This window comes from Cetorhinus maximus, chromosome 12 (genome assembly GCF_964194155.1).
Source record: "Cetorhinus maximus chromosome 12, sCetMax3.hap1.1, whole genome shotgun sequence".
NCBI classification, from domain to species: domain Eukaryota; kingdom Metazoa; phylum Chordata; class Chondrichthyes; order Lamniformes; family Cetorhinidae; genus Cetorhinus; species Cetorhinus maximus.
Window position 1 is genome coordinate 106204799 of NC_135890.1, and position 21971 is coordinate 106226769.

The 21971-nt window shown below is 46.0% G+C and overlaps 1 long non-coding RNA gene across 1 annotated transcript in view; it reads right to left on the minus strand.

Moving 5' to 3' along the window:
• Positions 1-5266: 5266 nt before the first annotated feature.
• The window catches only part of LOC144687139 (uncharacterized), a 29665-nt gene continuing 12960 nt past the window's right edge, over positions 5267-21971 (minus strand). Inside the window, exon 3 of the long non-coding RNA XR_013578080.1 lies at positions 5267-5353. This is a non-coding gene — a long non-coding RNA (uncharacterized LOC144687139). The remainder of the gene's footprint in view (positions 5354-21971) is intronic.

Consider the following 21971-nt stretch of genomic DNA (forward strand, 5'->3'; position numbering starts at 1 on the left):
GAGTAAACCTTTGGATTACAATTCAGGCATCTGCAATGTTTTCACTTATTTCCTTTAAAACACTAGGGTGGAAGCCATCTGATCCTGGGGATTTGTCACTCTTTGGTGCCATTATTTTCTTCATTACTGTTCTATTACTTACATTAATTTGGGTGAGCCCATGACCTGATTCAACATTAGTTTCCTTGGGAGGTCTGGATTGCTGATCTCTTCCTTTACTGTAAATACTGATGCAAAATAATTATTCAGCATGTCTTCCATTTCTTTATTGTCATTGATAATATTGCTGTTCCCAGTTTTTAAGGAGTCCAGATTGCAAGCTTCTTTTCATACTCGCTTTTTGTACCTCTTACCATCTGTTTTGTCACCCTTTGCTGTTCTTGGTATCTTTCCCATTTACCTGAATCTATGCTATTCTTTCAATTTTTGCATGCTTTTTATTTTAGTTTAATGTTGTCTCTTACCTCTTTAGTTGTTCATGGCTATCTTTTTTGGCAAGTAGATCCCTTGCCCTTAGGGGTATAAATTGGTTCTGTATCATATTGTTGTGTTCCTCCCAACACCTCCCACTGATCTTTTGCCATTTTACCTATTAACAGATTTACCCAGTTGACTGAGCCCATTTAAGTCAGCCTTGCCTAAATCTAGACTCTTGGACACAGAATAGAAGATTCTGTCCTAAGTTCGGCGGGGGGTTTGGGGAGTTGGGGGGGGGGGGGGTGGCGAAAGTCAGAGTGATTTCCGCCAGGGTGGGGGGGGTGGGTGGGGTTTGGGGGGTGGGAGTGCGGTAGGACAGCTGACCATGCATGATCTTGCACTGTTCAGCTCATTACCTATGTATCCATGTAGAGCACAGCAAATCTCATGGTGGGGCTTGGGCAGGAAGTTGCCGCCCCCATCATTACCAAATGGGCTCGAAGGTATGGGTGCCATATTTAAAGGGTACCCAGACAGCCATTGACTCATTGTAGGCCAGGGGCACCAGATCCTGCCGAGACCAGGATGTCCCAGAAAAGAAAGCAATGTGCGGCTCCATAATTCATCGAAGCCTCCCCGGAGACTCTCCTCCAGCCTGTCCAGGAAAGGCGGAAGGTCTTGTTTCTCTGGGATGGCAGCAGGAAGCCCTTCCGTCTGACCATGGCAGCCTGGATGGAGGTCGCAGCGGAGGTTAGTGCCCATGGGGCCCAGCACAGAAATGCCTCGCAGTGCCACAAGATTGTGTTCTGCCAGGTAAGTGCACTGTCTACCTGCTGCAAACTGACACTCATAAGGGCATCAAGCAGTCTAAATGTGTGAGTGCACAGGGATGCCACAGAAGAGTTTGGGTTGCTGCACTCACCAGAAAATGGGATACCTGCACTGTATGTGTGCCAGCAACTTCATGCTCTCAATCTTAGATGAGTTGCAGGACATCCTGCTTCTTAATCATTTACTGGGGAAGGCTCAGCAGCTGTCATAGGCATGCATGCTCCTCAACTGCTAATGCAACCATTGGGATGTCAATCAATACCTCTGTCTTTCTGCAGGACAAGAACACCCACAACAAATGGAGGCGCTCCCAGATCAGAGGCAGAATTCTGGACATTCGAGTCCTCATACCTAATGAAGAGCAGGTTGCAGAGATAGCCTGGGAGGAGCAGGTCTATACCTATGCTGAAGATGAGATAGGACTCCCCCAGGAAGCCAGTGAGGATGCATCCAGTCTGCAGTTGTGAGGTGCACCCACAGAATGAGATATTTCTTTAATTAAGGAGCCTGCTTAGTCAATCACTAAATTTTTCTTTTCTCTGTTCCAGGTACCAGTAAGAAAATGGTAGGTCATCAACCCAGGCCAGTCACAGCTCCATGTCCAACCATACCTCTGAGGAGAATGCCTCAGAGAATGCATCATCACAGCGTTCACCTCCACCCTCCACCAGTGCCGATATAATCACCCCAGTGGGACCACGTTCTAGAGTAGGCTCGGGGTCACAATCTGGTGAGCACATCACTGACATGGGTCCATAAGGCAGAGGAAGTGACAGCCAAGGTCTCTGACATTTGAAGGACTGCTGGAGACCAGGCCCCTGCTCAGCCCCATGCAGATGACGAGCCTCTGGACTCAGCCATTGGAGACATGTTGGAGATGCAAAGTCAGGCAGGGGAACATCACACAGAGTTGCCAGAGGCCACACGCAGACTGGACCGAAGGCTGGAGGAATATGTCCACATTCTTTCTGATGTCAAGGTTCTGGCATGAGAGTGCCGGGCTGCCTCCATGGACAGAGTGGTGGCTGCTTTGGAGACCCAGGTCCAAAAGAATGCACAGTGGCTGCTGGATATGCACTTGGGCCTGAAATCCATTGCTCTAGCCATGAGTGTAGTGCAGCAGTGGCTAGGTGAGAGGGGGATGGGGCACCTCGACCTCCCTCCAGGTGCCCCTTCTCCTCAAGGAGTCAGGGAGGTGCCATCAGCCACCCACAGGGAGGAGGAGCGTCAGCCAAGCATCCCAGAGGCTTTATCCCAGAACATGTCAAGGGTGTCCTGCTGCTCCACCTCCCCTCTGTTAGTGACCCCATTGCCTGTGGCAGGTCAGGCCAAGGAGGGTGTACCTGCATCTGAACAGGAGACTCGTAGCAGAGCGGAGCCCTCTAGGTCTCAGGCCACCAGAGGACGCCCACCTAAGTCATCACAGTCAATAGGGCATAGCAGTCAGGAGGTTGCTTTCAACTCAGCTGCGGATGTTGGGGCTGCAGCTAGACATAGTGGTAGGCAAAGAAAGATTAAGAAGTATTGAAGGCACACAGGTAGGACAGCTGTACAACCATTGTGTATAATTTTGACACATTTAGATATATGTTCACTGCACTGTTTGGAAGTTTCCTGGATTCCATCTTCCTGCTAGTTGCTTCAACGGTTTCAGGCATTTAAGGGTCTGAAATGTGGTCCCTCATTAGATTCCTACAATAAATTCCTACAGATTCATTTCTCTTACATTATCAACATAGTGATTGCTCAATAATCCCACATGTGCACTATTAAGCATTGGCCATCATTTGTGAGCGTGCTGCCTGACCATACATCATGCAAACCATTACTTGCAGCCCGCCATGTTCTGACCTCTGAAAATGTGGTCAACAAGGGCACTGCATCTCCTGCTGCTGTCGCCCTGATGTGAGATGTGGGTAGATGCCACGAATACTCGAAGGGAGTTAAATCTGCTATATGAGTGGCAAGTAACACTGTAGATGCAGTTTCAGGGCTGAGAGAGTGAAGCTCTACACTGTCATCTTAACGGTAGAAAACCAGAGGCTGCCTTACATGTCTGGAGGAAACTGTGGTGGGCACATCTAATCATTAATGGCCTTCCTTTGTGATTTGTCATTTTGAGCTAACGTGCAGGTGAAGGCTGCAAGTAAGGAAGCAGTGGGCAAATTAGCCTTGATGCAAGAGGGATTTGAGTGTAGGATTTAAAAGATGTGTGTGTAGTTGACTGAAGCCTATGTCAGACCTCACATGGGGATTTGTTTGGCTTGCTTGTCTTCTAATCAAAGGTGGCAGTAGATCTCATATAAAGGAATTGCAACCAAAGTGCATCGGACATCATTGAAGGACCGGAGTTTTAATGCATGGGCCCGGGTGCTGGACCGTGCTGAGGACTGTGAGGCTATCCATGTGAAGTATCAGCAGCTCTAACAGGCCTCTGAACAGTCCATGCAGGAAACAAGTTTACCTTGGCAGGAATGTCCACAATGACAGATCACAGTCTCACACTAATGCTAAGTCCATTTAGTACTGAGACTTGTAGGAGTCTTTGCAATTGGAGGGTTCGCAGTGGTTTCACCTCAGCAACCCATAGTGCAGGTGAGCTGCACTGCAGGTGAGTGGACTCCTGACTTAACTCAAAACCCCCTGGCAGGATAAAGATGTCAAGGGATATGGGTTTACAATGAGCGAGTGGTGATTGGGGTGCAGGAATATGATCTTCCCTCATAAGTCTGCATGGAGGTGCGATCTCGAGGGGCCAAATGGTGTTCTCATACTGCTCCTCCCTGAGAACCCACCTATCTGGTTCTGCCTGAAAGAGCTCTCTGCCAAGTTGGTGCCCTTTTGGGAACAGGTGTGAGGGTGACATGAGTGCATCCCTGCCAAGGTTAGATTTAATATTGCTTCCAAATTGCCATGCACACGGACTTTGTGAGGGAAAGGGTGAAATCACAATTTTACTCATAGGTGCCCGAGGCCGCGGGAGAATGGAGTGATGTGCAGGTTCTAATGTGTGCATGTAGCACCAGGGCTCTGCATATTAGAATAGTTTGGTGCATGCAAAGGAGCAAACCACCAACAGGGCAGACTAGTGCAATTTAATTCAGCTATCATAAATCAAGGTACATTAGAGAAAAGAATAATGCCTGCAACCAAAAAGGAGCTGGGGCCTTCCAGCCAGAGGATAGAAAAGCAAAAAGTTAAAGAAATGTGTTGGCAGCTTAATCTGCCAGGGTGGAGTCATGTGCATCATTGTAGCTCTCCTCAGCAGTACTGTGCGGATGGCAAACTGGCTTCATCAGCCAGGTCTTCTGGTGATGTCGCGAGGCAGCTGCCCTGCAATCGCTGAGGTTCTTCAAAATCCAGTGGCACCTGGGAGTGAGTCAGAATGTAGGCATTGTGAGGTCTCCCTACGAACTGACCATAAACATGCAGGATTTGCCTTCTGTAATCACATATGAGCTGCACATTAAAAGAGTGGAATCCTTTCCTATTGATGAATGTGACTGGCTGTTGCCAGGGAGCACTCAAGGCCACAGTCAACAGTGCCCTTCATGTGGGAAACCTGAGATTGCTGCAAGTCTCAACGTTCTTACAGCCTGGCTTTTGGTATCCATGTGGAATTGGGCAAATTGGTGTGCTCCCCTGATCAGGGCATCTGTCACCTCCTGTATGCACTTGTGTGTTGCTGACTGGGAGATGCCGCACAGGTCCCCGCAATGAAGTTTAAAGCAGCAGTGACCTTCAATAGACCGGCATAGGATTCCCTCCAAGCCCGTGCAGCCGCAGGTCATCGTGGGGAAGCTGGCAGATGTGTCCAACCACATTCTGGGACATCTGTAGGCGACTGTGGCATTGCCTTTTGCTCAGCTGTGGATAGCTGCACCACTTGCAATACATCCGTGGTCAGGCCATTGCTCGCTGTTGCAGTGGACCCTGTTCACCAGCATCCTGACCTTCTTAAGGCCTTGCTGCCTCTTGTTGCTCAAGCCATTGCTCCTCCTTGCTCTGTGCCAACCTGCGACAGGCCCTCCCTCTCCTCATCTGAATGTGAGCCAGTAGAAAGGTAGGGTTGCCTGGAGCCTGCACCCTCTATGCCTTAGTAGATCTGTGAACGAATTGAAGTAATTAATCTAATGAGCATATCATTTACAGTTTTCCCTCCATCTCAGAGCCACAAGCCATTGCTAATCCGTGCCTGGCTTCAGCCTAGATATGGTGGCCAGGATTTTGTAGCCCCACGGGTGTGTCTCCCCCCGGTGGATGCAGTGAGCCATTTAAATCTCCATTCAGTTTGGTGGGACCATAATATCCTGCTGAGTGGGAGGGGCCTTAAAATCCTGGCTGGTATCCCCACCCCATCCGTTCCAGGTGAAGGGCATCCTGGAGGACCATTCATACATGACTGTGCATGAAGACATTGCTCCTTGACCAGGGTAATGAGAAGTCATGTGCAAGGAACCTCCCTCTGACACGATTCAGCTTGCCTCCAATACCCTTGAGACTCCACAGAGAGAATATAGCCTTGGCAGCATAGGAAGACTAACCACATGAGCCCTTGTCAGGCATGACCATTCACCTGGGAGGATAGAGGTTTGGAGTTCGCGGCCATCCACCAGCCATTCACCTTGGAGGCATCCAGCTCCCTCCATCCCTTTGTCCCTCCCTCTGACAGCAGCAGGTTGCAAATTGCACAGAATGGACAGCAGCTCCAGACCTTGCTGGGATCTTGATGTTATGAGCCCCATGAGATGGGAACAAACCTGCTGCCGTGTGGGGCTTCACTACAGAAAGGAGGACACAATTGAGCATGGTTGTCATCCAGCTGCCTCATGATTATTAGGTTGTCCTTTCTATTGGCCAATTGTACTGACCTTGAACTCCACCCACCCGAAAATACCCTCCTCCCACATCTAGGTATCACAGTTTTAAACCAACTGTGTTGCCTTGTTGTAACTGGAAAAAATGGTGCGTGTTAGTTTTCAGAATTGCTCCACTACCTTCTACCCTCCCCGTACAACACCAACTTCCACCCACCAACCTTGAACCTCCCTGTTACCCTGGACCCTATTACCATCCACCTCCACATGCCTTCCCTCCCCTCAGAGCCTACGCCTGTTACCTTCCCCATGCCCATCCTGACCCCTCTCAATATCCGAGCCACCTGTGTAGTTCGTTTCCATTACCCCTCCCATGAAACCTTCACCTACTCGACTATCACCCTGGACCTGCCAACCTGTCGCATCCCACTTCCCATCTCTGACTTGACTGTTCCCTCCTCCTCCCAGTGCCCTCACTTCAACCCGCAGGACCCTACCATCGACCGCTCCAATCTTGCCCCCTAGGACTGGCTCTCTCCAACCATCCGTGCCTGTAAACCTTCATCTCCCACCCAGCTGCCTCTTCCTTCCTTGGATAATCTCCCCCCTTGCCAGCCTTCCCCTGCCTCCCATGTTCAGCATCTGTTCTACTCTACCCTCTGCCCTTCCACACTTAGCTTGCCTCCTGTGTCCAGCCTTCGCATAACCTGTTCTACTAGCATCCGAAATGTGTCAAGTTGTGAGTGGTCCCCAAGAAGACAAAAGCATTGTCTAATCACATCAAAGTCATGGAAGAAGTGAAGCTCACTAGGTGCACGCCACTTATATACAGTCGTAAAAGTGAACGTTCTAATTTCTCACTGGTGGGGAACTTCATTTGGCAGGGCGGGGTCTTAATTCTAGTGAGGTGGCCTTTTAATATTCATGCTAATGTGCTAATGCTTGCAAAAGGGATTTCCAACCTTGTTCGTCGAGAAGCTCGACCCACCTTTAAAGTCCCAAGAACAAAATTCCTAGAGTTCATCCCACTGTCGGGAAATCGATTTTTGGCTTTACGCCAAATTAAGTTCCCCCAGTAGCCACGCTTCCCTCTGCTGGTGGGAACGGAAGATTCTGCCCTAGTAGCTGTGCAACATTTCTCCCTTTCAAACATTATGCTGAACTTTATCATATTACGATCACTATAAGATAAATGTTCATGCAATGTTAGGCTGTTATCAAAATCTGGCTCATTGCTCATTACTAAATCTAATAAGGCATGCCCTTTCATTGGCTCTGGGAAACGCTGCTACAGAAAATTATCCTGGACACATGCCAGAAAGGTAGTGAATTTCTTCAGTCTGCTTGTCCCGAAATATATGGATATTAAAATCTCTCCTTAAAACTACTCTGACTTCACTACAGGCTCGCCAAATCTCTGCTTTTAGACAATCTACTACTTCATGGCTGCTGACAGAAAGCCTGCACACAACTTCCACTAGTCTTAAATCCTTTTCTATTTCTTAACTCTACTTCTGATGTCTCCATTGCCAGTTTGCCTCTTCTGACATTCTCTCTTATCAACGAAGTGATTTCATCCTTAGTCACGTAGACTACTCTTCCTCGCTACCATTTTCTCTTACGTTTCCGTAGACCTTATAACCTAACACATTTAGTTCCCAGTAGTCTTGTAGTCATGTCTCAGTAATGGCTACGATTTTCCCACACCACTCCTTCAGCCACCTCCCTAATTTTTTCTATCTCCATGCCAATTTGCATGCGGTTCAGGTAACAATCCAGAGATTATAACCCTTGAGGTCCTGTTCCTTAATTTAATTGCTAATTCCTGATACTCTCCAATAGGACCTACTTGACTATGTGCTCATCAATCAACCTATCACATATACAGCTGTCCCTGACGGTATTGGTAGGAGTGGCCACAGTACATCTCCCTTCCACCTTTACACCAAGGGATAGATTCCGAACAAGTTTACAGATCAAAGCTTGGCATCTATGAGTGACTGTGGCTCATCAGCTGAAGAATTGTATTCCACCACAATCTGTAATCTCATGAACTGTGTTTCCCTCACCCCATTAAGCCAGCAGACAATTCATGGTTCAATGAAGAGTGAAGAGAATGCCAGGAGCAGTGGTGGGCATACCTAAAATGAAGTGCCCAAACTGGTGATATACAACACAGCACCACCTGCATGTTAAATATGGTACAAAGAAAGCTAAGAAACTCCACAATCAATGGATTAGATCAAGCTCTGCAGTCCTGCCACACCTAGTTGTGGGTGGTGATTGACAATTAAGCAAGTAACAAGAGGCAGAGGCTCATCGTTAATGTTGGCAGAGCTCAGTACAACAGTGCAAGAAACAAGGCTGAAAAGTTTTCAACCATATTTAGCCAGCGCTGCCAAGTGGAGATCCACCTTGGCCTTCGCCTGAGAAACTCAGCATCACTGATTTATTGATTTATTCCACATGATAAAAACAGTCCTGCGTGTACTGGATGCAGCAAAGGCTATGGGCCCTGATAACCGTTGTACTAAAACCATGGAGTAGGGTTTTTGGCTCAACCATTTTCAGCTGCTTAATCAATGACCTTCCCTCCATCATAAGATCAGGAGCGGGAATGTTCACTGATAATTCCACAGTGTTCAGTTCCAATCATAAATCCTCATATAATGAAGCAGTTCATGTCCGAGTACAGCAAGGCCTGGAGAGGTGTCAGCTGTGGCTCAGTTCATAGCACCCTCGCCTTTGAATCAGAAGGTTGTGGGTTCATGTCCCACTCCCGGAAACCAAGAACTGTGAATGTACTCGAAAGAGTTACATGCGATCTGTTGATAACTCGAAAGAGTTACAGCAAGGCCTGGACTTGGACTTGGACTGATAAGTGGCAAGTAACATTCGTGCCACATTCAAACTTGGGCTGATAAGTGGCAAGCAACATTCGTGCCACACAGGTGCAAGCCAATGACCATCTCCAACAAGAGGGAGTCTAACCATTTCTTCTAGACATTCAAAGGCATTACCATCAGTCAATCCACCCCTATCGGCATTCTCAGGGCTACCATTAGCCAGAAATTAACTGGGCCAGCTGTGTAAATTTTGTAGCTACAACAGCAGGTCAGAGGCTGAGAACTCTGCAGCGAATACCTCACTTCCTGATTCCCCAAAGTCTGTCCACCATCTACAAGGCACAAGTCAAGAGTGTGCTGGAATACTCTCCAGTTACCTTGATGAGTGCAGCTCCAACAACACTAGCAGCTTAACACCATCAGGATGAAGCAGCTCACTTGATTGGTACCCCATTCAACAATGCTGACAACACCGTGGGTATACCTACACCTGATGGATTCCGGCAGTTCAAGAAGACAATACACCATCTGCTTCTTAAGGCAATTATGGACGGGTAATAAATGCTGGCCCTGCCAGCGATGCCCAACTTCCATGAACAAATGAAAAACAAGGTGTTCTTGCCACAGGAGACCAGGAGGTCCTCTAGAAGGCACTACAAAGGATGTGCGAGTAGATAATCATCACAGTCAATGCCAACAGTGTAGATCCGGGATCTGGATACAGATGTTTAATGACCTCACATACAACAAGCGCAGCACCATCAGCTCCCGGGAGATCCAGACCGCCGTGCGCCTGCTGCTGCCCAGGGAACTGGCCAAGCACGCCGTGTCAGAAGGGACAAAGGCGGTCACCAAGTACACCAGCTCCAAGTAAAACCCCACAATGGACTGAACAACATTTAAGTGCTGCATCCTTACAATTGAATCACTAGGCTCACAGTGCTCAATTCACCAATGTCCTTTCACTGACCTACCAAGCACCTCTATCAACACAACTCTTACCTCACATTCATAGCTTCACTCAAGCTTACACACTGAGCACTGCTCCAAGTTTCACACCCACAACTTACAACATGCACTCACTGCCAGCTATTCAACCATGACAGACAGATCACCCAAACAATTCCACCACATTCACTGACATATTTCCCTCTATCTCGCAGGACAATATGGACTAACCCGCAGGTAGCAACAATTAACCAGCTGTGCATAGGTACAGCTGCATGTCTTTATTCCCAATGGAGGATACGATGCCTGCCATTAATGGAGCAGCCTCAACTGAGGCCATGGCCAATGACAGGTCTGAAAGAGCCAAAGATGACAGTATGTTCATACCTAATCCTCTTTCTAACATCCCACTTCATCCTTTATCACACAATCTCTTCTAATTTACAAGCTGCGAATGATCTAAGAATGCTTTCCCATCCCCCACTGCAATGCTACTCTGTGCCTTTCTCCTTTCAAGAACTGCAACCTGTTCAGGCCGTGCTGCATGACTAAGTAGTGAACAAGGAAGAATGGACTGATTAATAATTTAACAACATAAGAAATAGGAGCAGGAGTAGGTCATTTGACCCTTTAAGCCTGTTCCGCCATTTAATAAGAACATGGCTGATCTGCCTCAGCTCCACCTTCTTGCACTATCCACATATTCTTTAATTCCCTTCATACCCCAAAAACCTATCACTCTTTGTCTTGAATATGCTAAATGACTGAATAGCTCTCTGGGGTAGTGAATTCCAAAGTTTCACAACCTTTGAATGAAGAAATGTCTCCTCTCAGATCTAAACAGTTGACGCCTTATTCTGAGATCGTGAACCCTTGTTCTTGACTCCCCAGCTAGGGGAAACATCCTCCCAACATCTGTCCTGTCATGCCATTTAAGAATGTTATAAATTTCAATTAGGTCACTTCTTATTTTTCTACATCCTAGGTAATATAGAACTAGTCTACTTAATCTCACCCTGAAGGATAATCCACTCCTACAGTAATATTGAGCCTTTGTTGCACTGCCTTTAAACAATTACATCCTTCCTTGTTCTTATGTTGTTAAATTATTAATCAGTCCATTCTTCTTCGTTCACTACTTGGTCACGCAGCATTGCCTGACCAGGTTGCAGTTCTTGAAAGGAGAAAGGCACAGAGTAGGGTTGCAGTGGGTGGGTGGGAAAGCATTCTTAGATCATTCACAGCTTGTAAATCAGAAGAGATTGTGCGATGAGGGATGAAAGTGGGATGTTAGAAAGAGGATTAGGTATGAACATGCTGTCATGTTTGGCTTTTTCAGACCTGTCATTAGCCATGGCCTCAGTCAAGGCTGCTCAATTAATGGCAGGCATCGTATCCTCCATTAGGAATAAAGACATGCGGACACTGCTGGTTAATTGTTGCTAAAGATGTACACAGTGCTCCAGATGTGGTCTCACCAACATCCTATATAACTGTAATAAGACTTCTTTATTATTATATTCCAATCCCTTTGCAATATAGGCCAACATAATATTTTTCTTCCTAATTGCTTGCCGTACATGCATGTTAATTCTCCATGATGTGCATGCGACACCCAGATTCCTCTGAACAGCAACATTTCCTAGTCAACACCCATTTAAAAATATTCCGCTTTTCAATTGTTCCTATCAAAGTGGATAACTTTGCACTTCCCCACAATATATTCTATCTGCCATTGTCCACTCACTCAACGTCATTGCGTCCTCTTCACAGTTTACTTTTCCACCGAACTTTGTATTGTCAGCTAACTTCGATACATTATACTTGATCCCCTCATCCATGTCATTGATATAGATTGTAAATAGCTGAGGCACAAACACTAATCCAAGATACTGTGCATTGGCCTGCACGATGCGCTAAATATGGACCCTCCCGTTAAGGGATTGGAATCCTTTGCAATTGTGATACATCTCTGAATTTACATGTGGCGCCTGAAAAGTGATGTGTGTAAGTTCAATGGTACACTGCACCATTGGAAGCCTGCTATCTTGGTGAAGCTGTGTGCTCCTCTGCCTGCTTCCCTCTGGAAAGAGAGAATGCAATATATTTTCCTCTCTTTGCATGCAGTTGATGGAAAACTTTGAGATTGTGGAGATATAACCTGCTCCAGCCTGGAAGGCATCCTGGAAGCTCATAGCAATGGTCTCCTTTACAGCCACTGCCGTCTTTGCCCTGCTCTGAGGGTGCAGGTCTGCCTAAAAAAAGTAGCAGATTTCAGTGAGAACCACTTTAGTGAAATGAAGTATTGCACGTACTCTTTCCTTGCTGAGTATGAGATAGGAGGACCCTGTGTGGACATGGGTTGTGACCTCTTCTTCCCCTCCTCTGCCACCCACTTTGAGCAGTTTGTGTCCTAAGAGTTGGCTCTGCTTATTCTCCTGATCATGCTGCATGTATTGGGAGGGGGTGGGGGGGGGGGGGGTGGCGTGGGTAGAAGCTATAGCAGCCATGCCTGGAAGCAAGAACCCTTGAAGTAAGAACCAAGGCCTTCACCACATCCCAACCACTTCATTTAGACTTCAACAACCCAGTCCAAACCTCCAAAAACTTCTACTAACGCGACATAAAGTCAGTAGAAATCAATCAGAAACTAACCTGCTGGAGTCAGATCAACATTATAGGCTGATGATGCGCCTATTCTGCATAAGACTGCACACTAATTCTTCTGCAGGGGAATCAGACAAGGACTTTGATGGCTCTGACTACAAGAGAAGGCTGATGGGTGTACAAAATGAATGTTATAAACTGGGATCATCATCTCATTTAAACAGTGCTGGTGGTGGGTCTTTCCAGTTGCTGAATGCATGTTCAATTGTATGTGATTAACAGAAAATGTTAGCTGGAATCTTGAGGTTGAAAACGGCACTGCTAGAGTCAGATCTGTGCATTCTGTATACCTCTGGTGCACAGTCCCAGCGCTTGTGCTAATGACGTACCCAAAATGCTGTCAGGCCAGAAGTATGTACTTTTGGCATGTATGTTACTCTGGCCTTTAAACAGCATACACAGTGTTGAAAATACGGGCACTATGTAGCTAAATGTTCTAGCCACAGTCAATGGAACTTACATTTATAGCTGTCAGATCAGAGTCTGCTACTTTAGAGAATAGGATAGCAGAGAGATTCTGGGCACAATTGCACAGCAATTTGGACACCAAAGGTGCCAGCTCATACAGAGTGAGTTCATACACTAATTCTTCTGCAGAGGAATCAGATGAAGCCTTTCATAGCCGAGGCTACAAAAGAAGGCCGATGAACACCGAACACTATAAACTGGAAAGCCTGCCAGAAAACCTGTGCACAATGTCAACAAGCATCTTCAATTTGACATGGGGCTTTGTGTAAAGTTTAGAGCCCTTCCTTTCCAATGTGTAACAGATGGTCACCTCCATCAGCACATCTGTGGAACCTATCGTGATGCAGCAACTGATATCATTGTCACAGAGCTGGATTTTACGATCTTTTTATCATTCTTGGGAGGTGGGAAGGCTGACAAAATAGTGTGGGGAGGCTTTGGGTTTTGTGCCCAACGTCTTCCCGCCACTGTGTTATTTTGCCAGGATGGCAAATATGGCAGATTGACTGCCTGCCCAGAACTCAATTGAGCCACTTAACAGTCAATTAAGGGCCTCCTCCTGACTCTGCAGGCATTTTGCCTGCAATGCGACAGCCCATCGTAGTATGGGGAAATTACTAGGTGAACTCTGGCGGCCTCCCAGTGAGCTCTGGGTGGTGGTGTGGTCTCCTTTTTAGGCATTCTTTGGCTCATAGAGGGGGTCCTTGCTGACAAAGGCTGCTTCCATACAGTGGCGGCACCAGTCCTCAGTGCCATGGTGGGCAGCAGGACTTCTGCTGCTTCGGCAAAATTCAGGCCACAGTTTCTATTTTAGTACAAATAGCTTCTTGTAACTCGACCAGCAGCTACCAAAGCTCCAACTGCTGCTTTGGAATATGACTGCTGCCTTCAACACTTAGACTGCTGTTATCATGCTCTAGGTACTACTGTATTTTTTATTCATTCATGGGATGTGGACTTCGCTGGCGGGGCCAACATTTATTGTCCATCCCTAGTTGCTCTTGAGAGTGTGGTGGTGAGCTGCCTTCTTGAACCACTGCAGTCCATGTAGGGACACCCACAGTGCTGTTAGGAAGGGAGTTCCAGGATTGTGACCCAGTGAAAGCGAAGGAAGAGTGATATATTTCCAAGTCAGGATGGTGAGTGACTTGGAAGGGAACTTCCAGGTGGTGGTGTTCCCATCTATCTGCTGCCCTTGTCCTTCTAGATTGTAGTGGTCGTGGGTTTGGAAGGTGCTGTCGAAGGAGCCTTGATGAATTCCTGCAATGCATCTTGTAGATGGTACACTGCTGCTACTGTGCGTTGGTGGTGGAGGGAGTGAATGTTTGTGGGTGTGTGCCAATCAAGCGGGCTGCTTTGTCCTGGATGGTGTCAAGCTTCTTGTGGGAGCTGCACTCATCCAGGCAAGTAGGGAGTACTCCATCATACTCCTGACTTGTGCCTTGTAGATGGTGGACAGGCTTTGGGGAGTCAGGAGATGAGTTACTCGTCACAGGATTCCTAGTCTCTGACCTGCTCTTGTAGCCAGAGTATTTATATGGCTAGTCCAGTTCAGTTTCTGGTTGATAGTGGGGGATTCAGTGATGGTAATGCCATTGAACATCAAGGGGCGATGGTTGGATTCTCTCTGTTGGAGATGGTTATTATCTGACACTTGTGCAGCGTGAATGTTACTTGCCACTTGTCAGCCCAAGCCTGGATATTGTCTATATTTGGACATGGACTGCTTCAGTATCTGAGGAGTCGCGAATGGTGTTGAACATTGCGCATTGAAAGGGGTTTCTAGAACATCACAACAGTTCATCGAGTTATTCTCAAACAGATCACCAAAACTGCTAAGGTCCTATCCTGGGAAAATGGCAGTAGCTCCAAGGAACATGAATATGCTGTCCTCTCTCAAAATGACAGCATGCCTGATCCCACCCCTGCCATTTCTACAGCACACTTGCTGTTGCTGTCAGCTAGCCAGCACAGGCTGATGCAGCTCAATGGCAAGAGGGTGCAGTCTGCAGCCAGGGCCCTTGAGGCCCAGTCTCCTTAAGGTTATCTTCTAAGACCGTCTGCATTCTCAACAAATACCAGAAGCCTTCCACTTCCTATGCTGCAGCCACTGGGGAATTATCTCATAGAAGCACTTTAAAAGGTAAATGGTACATGGAAGGTGGACACTAAGGGAATGCACAAGAGTGGTTAGCTTCACTTTGTATGAGTTATTTAATGATTGATTTCATAAATTTGGATTTGACTTTGCATTTGGTGTTGGTTTTTAATTCCATGGTCAACTGATGGGGGAACCAATAAGTGTTGTCAGATAGAAGCCAGTGTGATAGTTAACAAGAAAGGAAAGGTAAGGAAAGGTGTGGGATTGTTGGTGAATGGGCAGATAGAATTGAGGTTACTGGTATTGCTCATGAATAATCTGATCACATGGAGTCCTGATAGTAAGGGGTTAGCTATGTTGTAGCCTTCCTTCATCTTCCTCCATTTTGTCTTGTACTTCCTCCTCCATTTCCTCTTCTTCCTCCGCTGCCTCATACTTCCACTTCTCAGCTTCTGGTCTGATAGCCTATGGGCTCTTCCTGAATATTGACTATGTTGTGCAACATGAAACACACTACCATAAAGCTCAATTCCTAAACAGCTGAGAACTGCACTGCTCCTCCAAAGTGGTCCAGGCAGTAGAAATATTGAATGATTTCTTCCAGTTAGTGGTGAGGCCCAGGCACTCACTGCTTTTCATGATAAAAATTATGTCTTTACCTTTTTTGCGCTGGAGTTTTAGGGACTTCCTGTCCTGGTTGCAGGATGGAGCCATCAGCGAAGGTAACCATGAGGGGTACTGGCGAGACACAGAAGTGCCCCAGCAGCACAAGGAATGCCCCTTGCAGTTGGTAGCCTTGCAGTGAACTGAGGTGAGTTTCTTTTAAAGTTCTCAACCATTTCTTTAACTGTTTTTAATCTTTCAAAGACTTTTAATTGCTTTTATAAATTTGTTTAACCTTTAATTTCATGTAAGTAAACATGCAAAAGTCTTGACATAAATTAAAAAGGACTTAAAATGAAACAAATGGTAAACTGCATTAATATTTATTGAAATAAAAACAGAAAGTGCTGGAAACACTGAGCGGGTCAGGCAGCATCTGTGGAGAGAAACAGAGTTAACGTTTCAGGTCGATGACTGTTCGTGGGCGTGGGTGGGTTCGTTGGAGGAGTGGGTGGGTTGGTTGGGGGAGTAGGGGGGTTGGGTGGGATGGGTTAGGGTATGGGGAGTGGGGGAATGAGTGGGGTGGGAGTGGATGACTAGGACGAAGGGTGGGTGTTCAGCAAGTTTACTTTTAAAAACAATTTGTCTAAGAAAAAGGCCTTCCTGATACAGCTTCCACCTTAAATCACTTCACACCCTCGTCCTACGCCTGCAATTAAATGCTCTAGGCAGAATGGTGCAAATTTCTGGGCAACTTTATGGCATCTAGCACAAACCTACCCCTGCGAAGTCAGTGTTGAAGGAATCAATAGAGGGGTCCTGGCAGTGCATCTCTGCCCATGGAAAGTTGAAGTTTATGTAAAAGTACCATATATGTGATGCATCTGGACTTCCTCTGGCATACAATGCGCAACAGTGACAAACATCTCAAAGTTTGTTGCTCCTTTTATTGGAAGATCTAGCCTATTGTTTAAGGACTCTGGTGGTTTGTTCCATAATGTTCTCTTTAGCAGCATGGCTCTCATTGGAGCCATGTATACATGTGTGGGAATCCTAATCAGAGTCATGAGCCATGTAATGAATGGATAACACTTGTCACTCAGTAGCCAGGCTTTGATTTGCCATTCTGGTTCAAATACAGTTTGAATAGAGTACTGCTGCAGAATGAAAGAATCATGACTGTTAGGATAGTGGACAGTTAGCTGCACGATACACTGCCTGTGGTTGCAAACGAGCTGCACATTGAGGAAGTGGAATCACCTCTTTATGAATATGGCAGAGTTCACATGAGAAGCATGCAAGGCAATGTACATGTAGTCAGTAGAACAATGCACAATGGGGAATCCTGCAACCCATGCAAATCAACATAGTTATTCCTCCTGCAGGTCTCTGGCAAAAGGGGATGAGGTCTGGGTTTCTCATTCTCCAGACAGCCTAACTGACATCCCATATAAACATAAAAACAAAAAGCTAAAAGCTGATTTCTTCTCCGCCGATGCTGCCAGACTTGCTGAGTTTTTCCAGGTAATTCTGTTTTTGTTTTGGTATCCCATATAAACAGTTCACTGAAGACTGCAAAACATTGTCACCATCTCCAGCAGTAGTCCTACAGGAGCTACAGGCATAAAAATCGACAGCTGAGCTGCCTTTGTCTTTGCCAAGTGGCAGTTGTGGTTGTAGTAGATGATTGATTTTAGCTACTATTGCTTTTGTGAAGCAAAGAAAACTCCTACATAGGTCCCTGCTGATGTTGAGGTAAGAGGATTGTTCCCTGAAGTTCCCTTCTTCCAAGGATCTGGCCTCCTGCTGAGTGTTCTGCTCCCTCTCCGTCCTCCCTCTTTAGCAGCTTGTCCTACCATACATGGCTTCTCTTCATTCTCCAAGTCATATTCAATTCCCAAAGAAAGCTCTAATAGGCCACATACCTGAGAAGCAACTTCGTTTAGCATAATACTTTAAATGTCACAAAAAGAGCTACAAGATCAGCCAGACCATTCCATGTAGAATGCTGAAACTTTAGGCAAGCAGAGAAAACCTCAAAAAATGCAGACACTTGCAGAAAAATAGTCTAATTACAGTCTCAAAATAAGAGGTTGGCCATTTAGGACTGATATGGGGAAAACTTTCTTCACTCAAATGGTTGTGAATCTTTGGAGTTTTCTACCACGGGGAGATATGGATGTTCAGTCAGTCATTCGGTATATTCTGCATGTGAGTGTGCAGCACAGAGTGATCGAGGATCAGAGTGCTCTGTTTCACTGAGAGCTGAAGCCAGAAATTTGGTGTAATTGGTAATTTGGTATAGAAGGGGAGGAGGTGCTACTTTTTAGTCTTTTGTTCTACGTGCATTAGCTGGTAAGTGTTCTTCTTTTGTCTCCAAATTAGGTGCTGTATTTAATGGAGGTAAGGGAAGGTCTCGCCCACCAGCTGGAGAACTGGTGAGAGCACCCCCCCAATTCCCTGCCTCCCCGTAGCCTCTTTTAGGGAAAGCCTGCCATATTAAGTGCCTTTCAGGCACTTAACTGGAGAGCAGCATACCTTCCCTGGGATCAAGGACCCCAGAGGAAGAAGCTCTGCCCACTGAGAACTGCTGGCCTCTGGCTGGCCGGCAGTTCTATTGAACAGCAGCTCCACTGGGGAGTGGGGCTACTGCCGGTACAACACCCATCCGAGGCCTAGTATGTTGCTGGATCCGAGGCCACAGCTGAGTGATGGCTGGAGGCAGGTCACAGGGTGGGGGTTTCAGGGAGGGGCATCGGCAGCAAGGGCAGCAGGTTAGCTCTCAGAGGGCCTCCCCCCTTTCTGATGCAGGGTCCCTCAATCAGGCACCGTGCCTTTTAATGTGAGCTCCCCTTGGAGCCTGCAAGCAACCCCGCATGGGTTTGCTTGTCATGTTTCCCGCATGACAAGCCTCCCCCGCCCACTTAAAGGCCTCAATTGATGGCAGGGTAGTAAGGCTGTCTATGCACCTTCCTGCTGCGGATTTAATCAGGATGGAGGCAGGAAGACAGCGGGGTCCCCATCTGCTACCCTTCCACCTGATTAAATGGCCCCCCCTGCCACCAAACTCATCATGGGGAGGACATTAAATTCTGCCCTAGGAGACTGTAGCTTGCTATTACTATACTCAATTAGTAACTAGTTAACTAATCAAATAAATAAAAATGCCAGGCAGACACAGCAGGGCAAGTGGTGTGCTGTAACTGCAACATAGCCTTCCTGGATAACCATATTTGCAGTACATGTCGCAGCTTGGGCAACTACAGCTCAGAGTTACCTGGAAAAACTCAGCAGGTCTGGCAGCATCGGCGGAGAAGAAAAGAGTTGATGTTTTGAGTCCTCATGACCCTTCTCGAAACGTCAACTCTTTTCTTCTCCGCCGATGCTGCCAGACCTGCTGAGTTTTTCCAGGTAATTCTGTTTTTGTTTTGGATTTCCAGCATCCGCAGTAGTTTTTTGTTTTCAGCTCAGAGTTGCTGATCTGGAGTCAGAGCTGCAGAAATTGCAGGGCATCAGAGAGGGGGAGCACTATCTGAACACTTTATTCCATGAGGCAGACACGCCTCATAGGTTATGTAGAACTTTAGACTTGGTCAATGATTAGGGTCAGAGGGTGTGGCTATGAGTCAGGCAGGTATGGGGATCCATCATGTAGTGATGGAAATATGTCAGCCCTTTACTTTGGCCAACAGGTATGAGGTACTTGTTACCCGTGTGGATGAGATCAAGTACTGCAAGGTGGATGGCAGACTGACCATAGCATCATAGTGCAGGATGTCATTCAAGTGGGGGGAGTGAAAAAGAATACACAACATTTCAAAAAGATGGACAGAATAAAGAAGGAGGTGAAGTAGCCCTCATGGTAAAGAATGACATAAGGACAACAGTGGAAAAGGATCTTGGTTCTTCTTGGATCTTTTCTCTAGGGAAGAGAACACCACAGGCTAATGACCCTAAGAGCAAAAATTTCTCCACATCTCCATCTTAAATGGGAGACTCCTAATGATAGGGGAAAGTATAGTCAAGGGGATAAATACTGAAGTCTGCAGCTGTAACTGAGTGCCTGGTTGTGTGCCTGTCTGGTGACAGGGCTAAAGATATCTTCTCATGATTGGAGACAATGGAATGGGAGGGAAGAGGATCCAGTTGTCATGGTCCACATAGGAATCAACAACATAGGTAGAACTAGGAACGATATTCTGTTGGGAGAGTTGGAATATTTAGTATCCAAATTAAAACAGGACCTCAAAGATAATAATCTCTGGATTCCTACCTGAGCCATGTGCCAAATGGCATAGTGTCAAGCAGATTACAGAATTAAACACATGGCTGAAGGGATGGAGTGGGAAGAAAGAGTTTTGATTCATGGGACACTCACCAGTACTGGGGAAAGAAAGAGCTATTCCATTGGGATAGGCTGCACTTTAACCAGACTGGAATCAGTGTCCTGAAGCATCATATAACTAGAGATGCAGATAGGGCTTTAAACTAAAAGAAAGGGGATCAGATGATCATAGATTTTGAAACCTAAAGACAAAACTCAAGGCAATAGGCAGTGTAGCAATTTGAGTAGAGACAAGCTGAGTGGGGCAGGAAGGGAAAGAGAGTTTAATGGTATTAATGCATTAGCAGATGATGTCCATGCAAAAAATAGTAGTAAAAAGATAAAACTAAAGGTTCTTTATCTGAATGTGTGAAGCTTTCACAATAAGATAGATGAACTAGAGATAAATAGTTTAGATCTGATCACCATTACAGAGACATGTTTATAAGCCCAAGTTGGAAATAAATATTCCATGATACACAACATTTTGAAAAGACAGAGACATGTTTACAAGCCAAAGTTAAAAAAAAAAAATTCCATGATACACAACATTTTGAAAAGACAGACATAATAAAGGAGGTGGAGTTGCTCTCATGGTAAAGTATGACATAAGGACAACAGTGAGAAAGGATCTTGGTTCTTCTTGGATATTCACTCTGGGGAAGAGAATACCACAGACTAACAAACCTCATCTCCATCTTAAATGGGAGATCCCTAATTTTTAAACTGCGTCCCCTAGTTCTAGACTCCACCACAAGGGGAAACGTGCGCTCAGCATTCACCTTGTCAAGTTCCTTCAGGATCGTATACGTTTCAATAAGATAATCTCTCATTCTTTTAAACTCTAATGGGTATAGACCCAACTTGTTCAACTTTTCCTTCCATCCCAGGAATCAGTTGAGTGAATCTTCTCTGAACTGCTTCTAATACAATAATATCCTTTCTTAAGCAAGGAGATCAAACCTATACACAGTACTCCAGATGGGGTCTCACTAGGGTCCTGTACAGGTGTAGCAACACTTCCCTACTTTTATACTCTATTCCCATTGCAACAAATGCCACCATTCCATTTGTCTTCCTAATCACTTGCTGTACCTGTGTACTAACTTTTTATGATTCATGTACCAGGACACCCAGATCCCTCTGGAGTTCTGCAGTCTCTCTCCATTTAAGTAATATATTACGATTCTATTTGTCCTGCGAAAGTGGACAAGTCACATTTTTCCGCATTATACCCCATCTGCCAAATTTTTGACCGCTCACTTAATCTATTGAAATCCTTTTGTACACTCCATGTCCTCTTGACAACTTACTTTCCTACCTATCTTGGTGTTATCAGCAAATTTAGCTACCATAAATTCAGTCCCTTCATCCAGGTCATTGTCAGTCAACTGGCCTATAGTTTCCTGCTTTCTGTCTCCCTCCTTTCTTGAATAGACGTGTCACATTTGTGATTTTATAATCCGCTGGGATATTTCCAGGAATTAAGGAATTTTGGAAGGTCACAATCAATGCATATACTATCTCTACAGTCATTTCTTTTAAGACCCCAAGAGAAAGCCATCAGGTCCAGGGAACTTGGTCAGCCTTTATTTCTCAAAACATTTTCCCTAGTGATTGTGATTGTTTTGAGGGAGTGGGGGAGGTGATGGCATAGTTGAGGTAATGTCACTGGACTAGTAATCTAGAGACCTAGAGTAATGCTCTGAGGACCTGGGTTCGAATCCTGCAATGGCAGATGGTGAAATTTGAATTCAATAAAAATCTGGAATTAAAAGTCTAACAATGACCATGAAACCATTGGTGATTATTATAAAAATCCACCTGGTTCTTTACTGCCCTTTAGAGAAGGAAATCTGCTGGCCTACATGTGACTCCAGACCTACAGCACTCTTAAATGCCTCTAAACAAGGGCAATTAGGGATGGGCAATAAATGCTGGCCTACCCA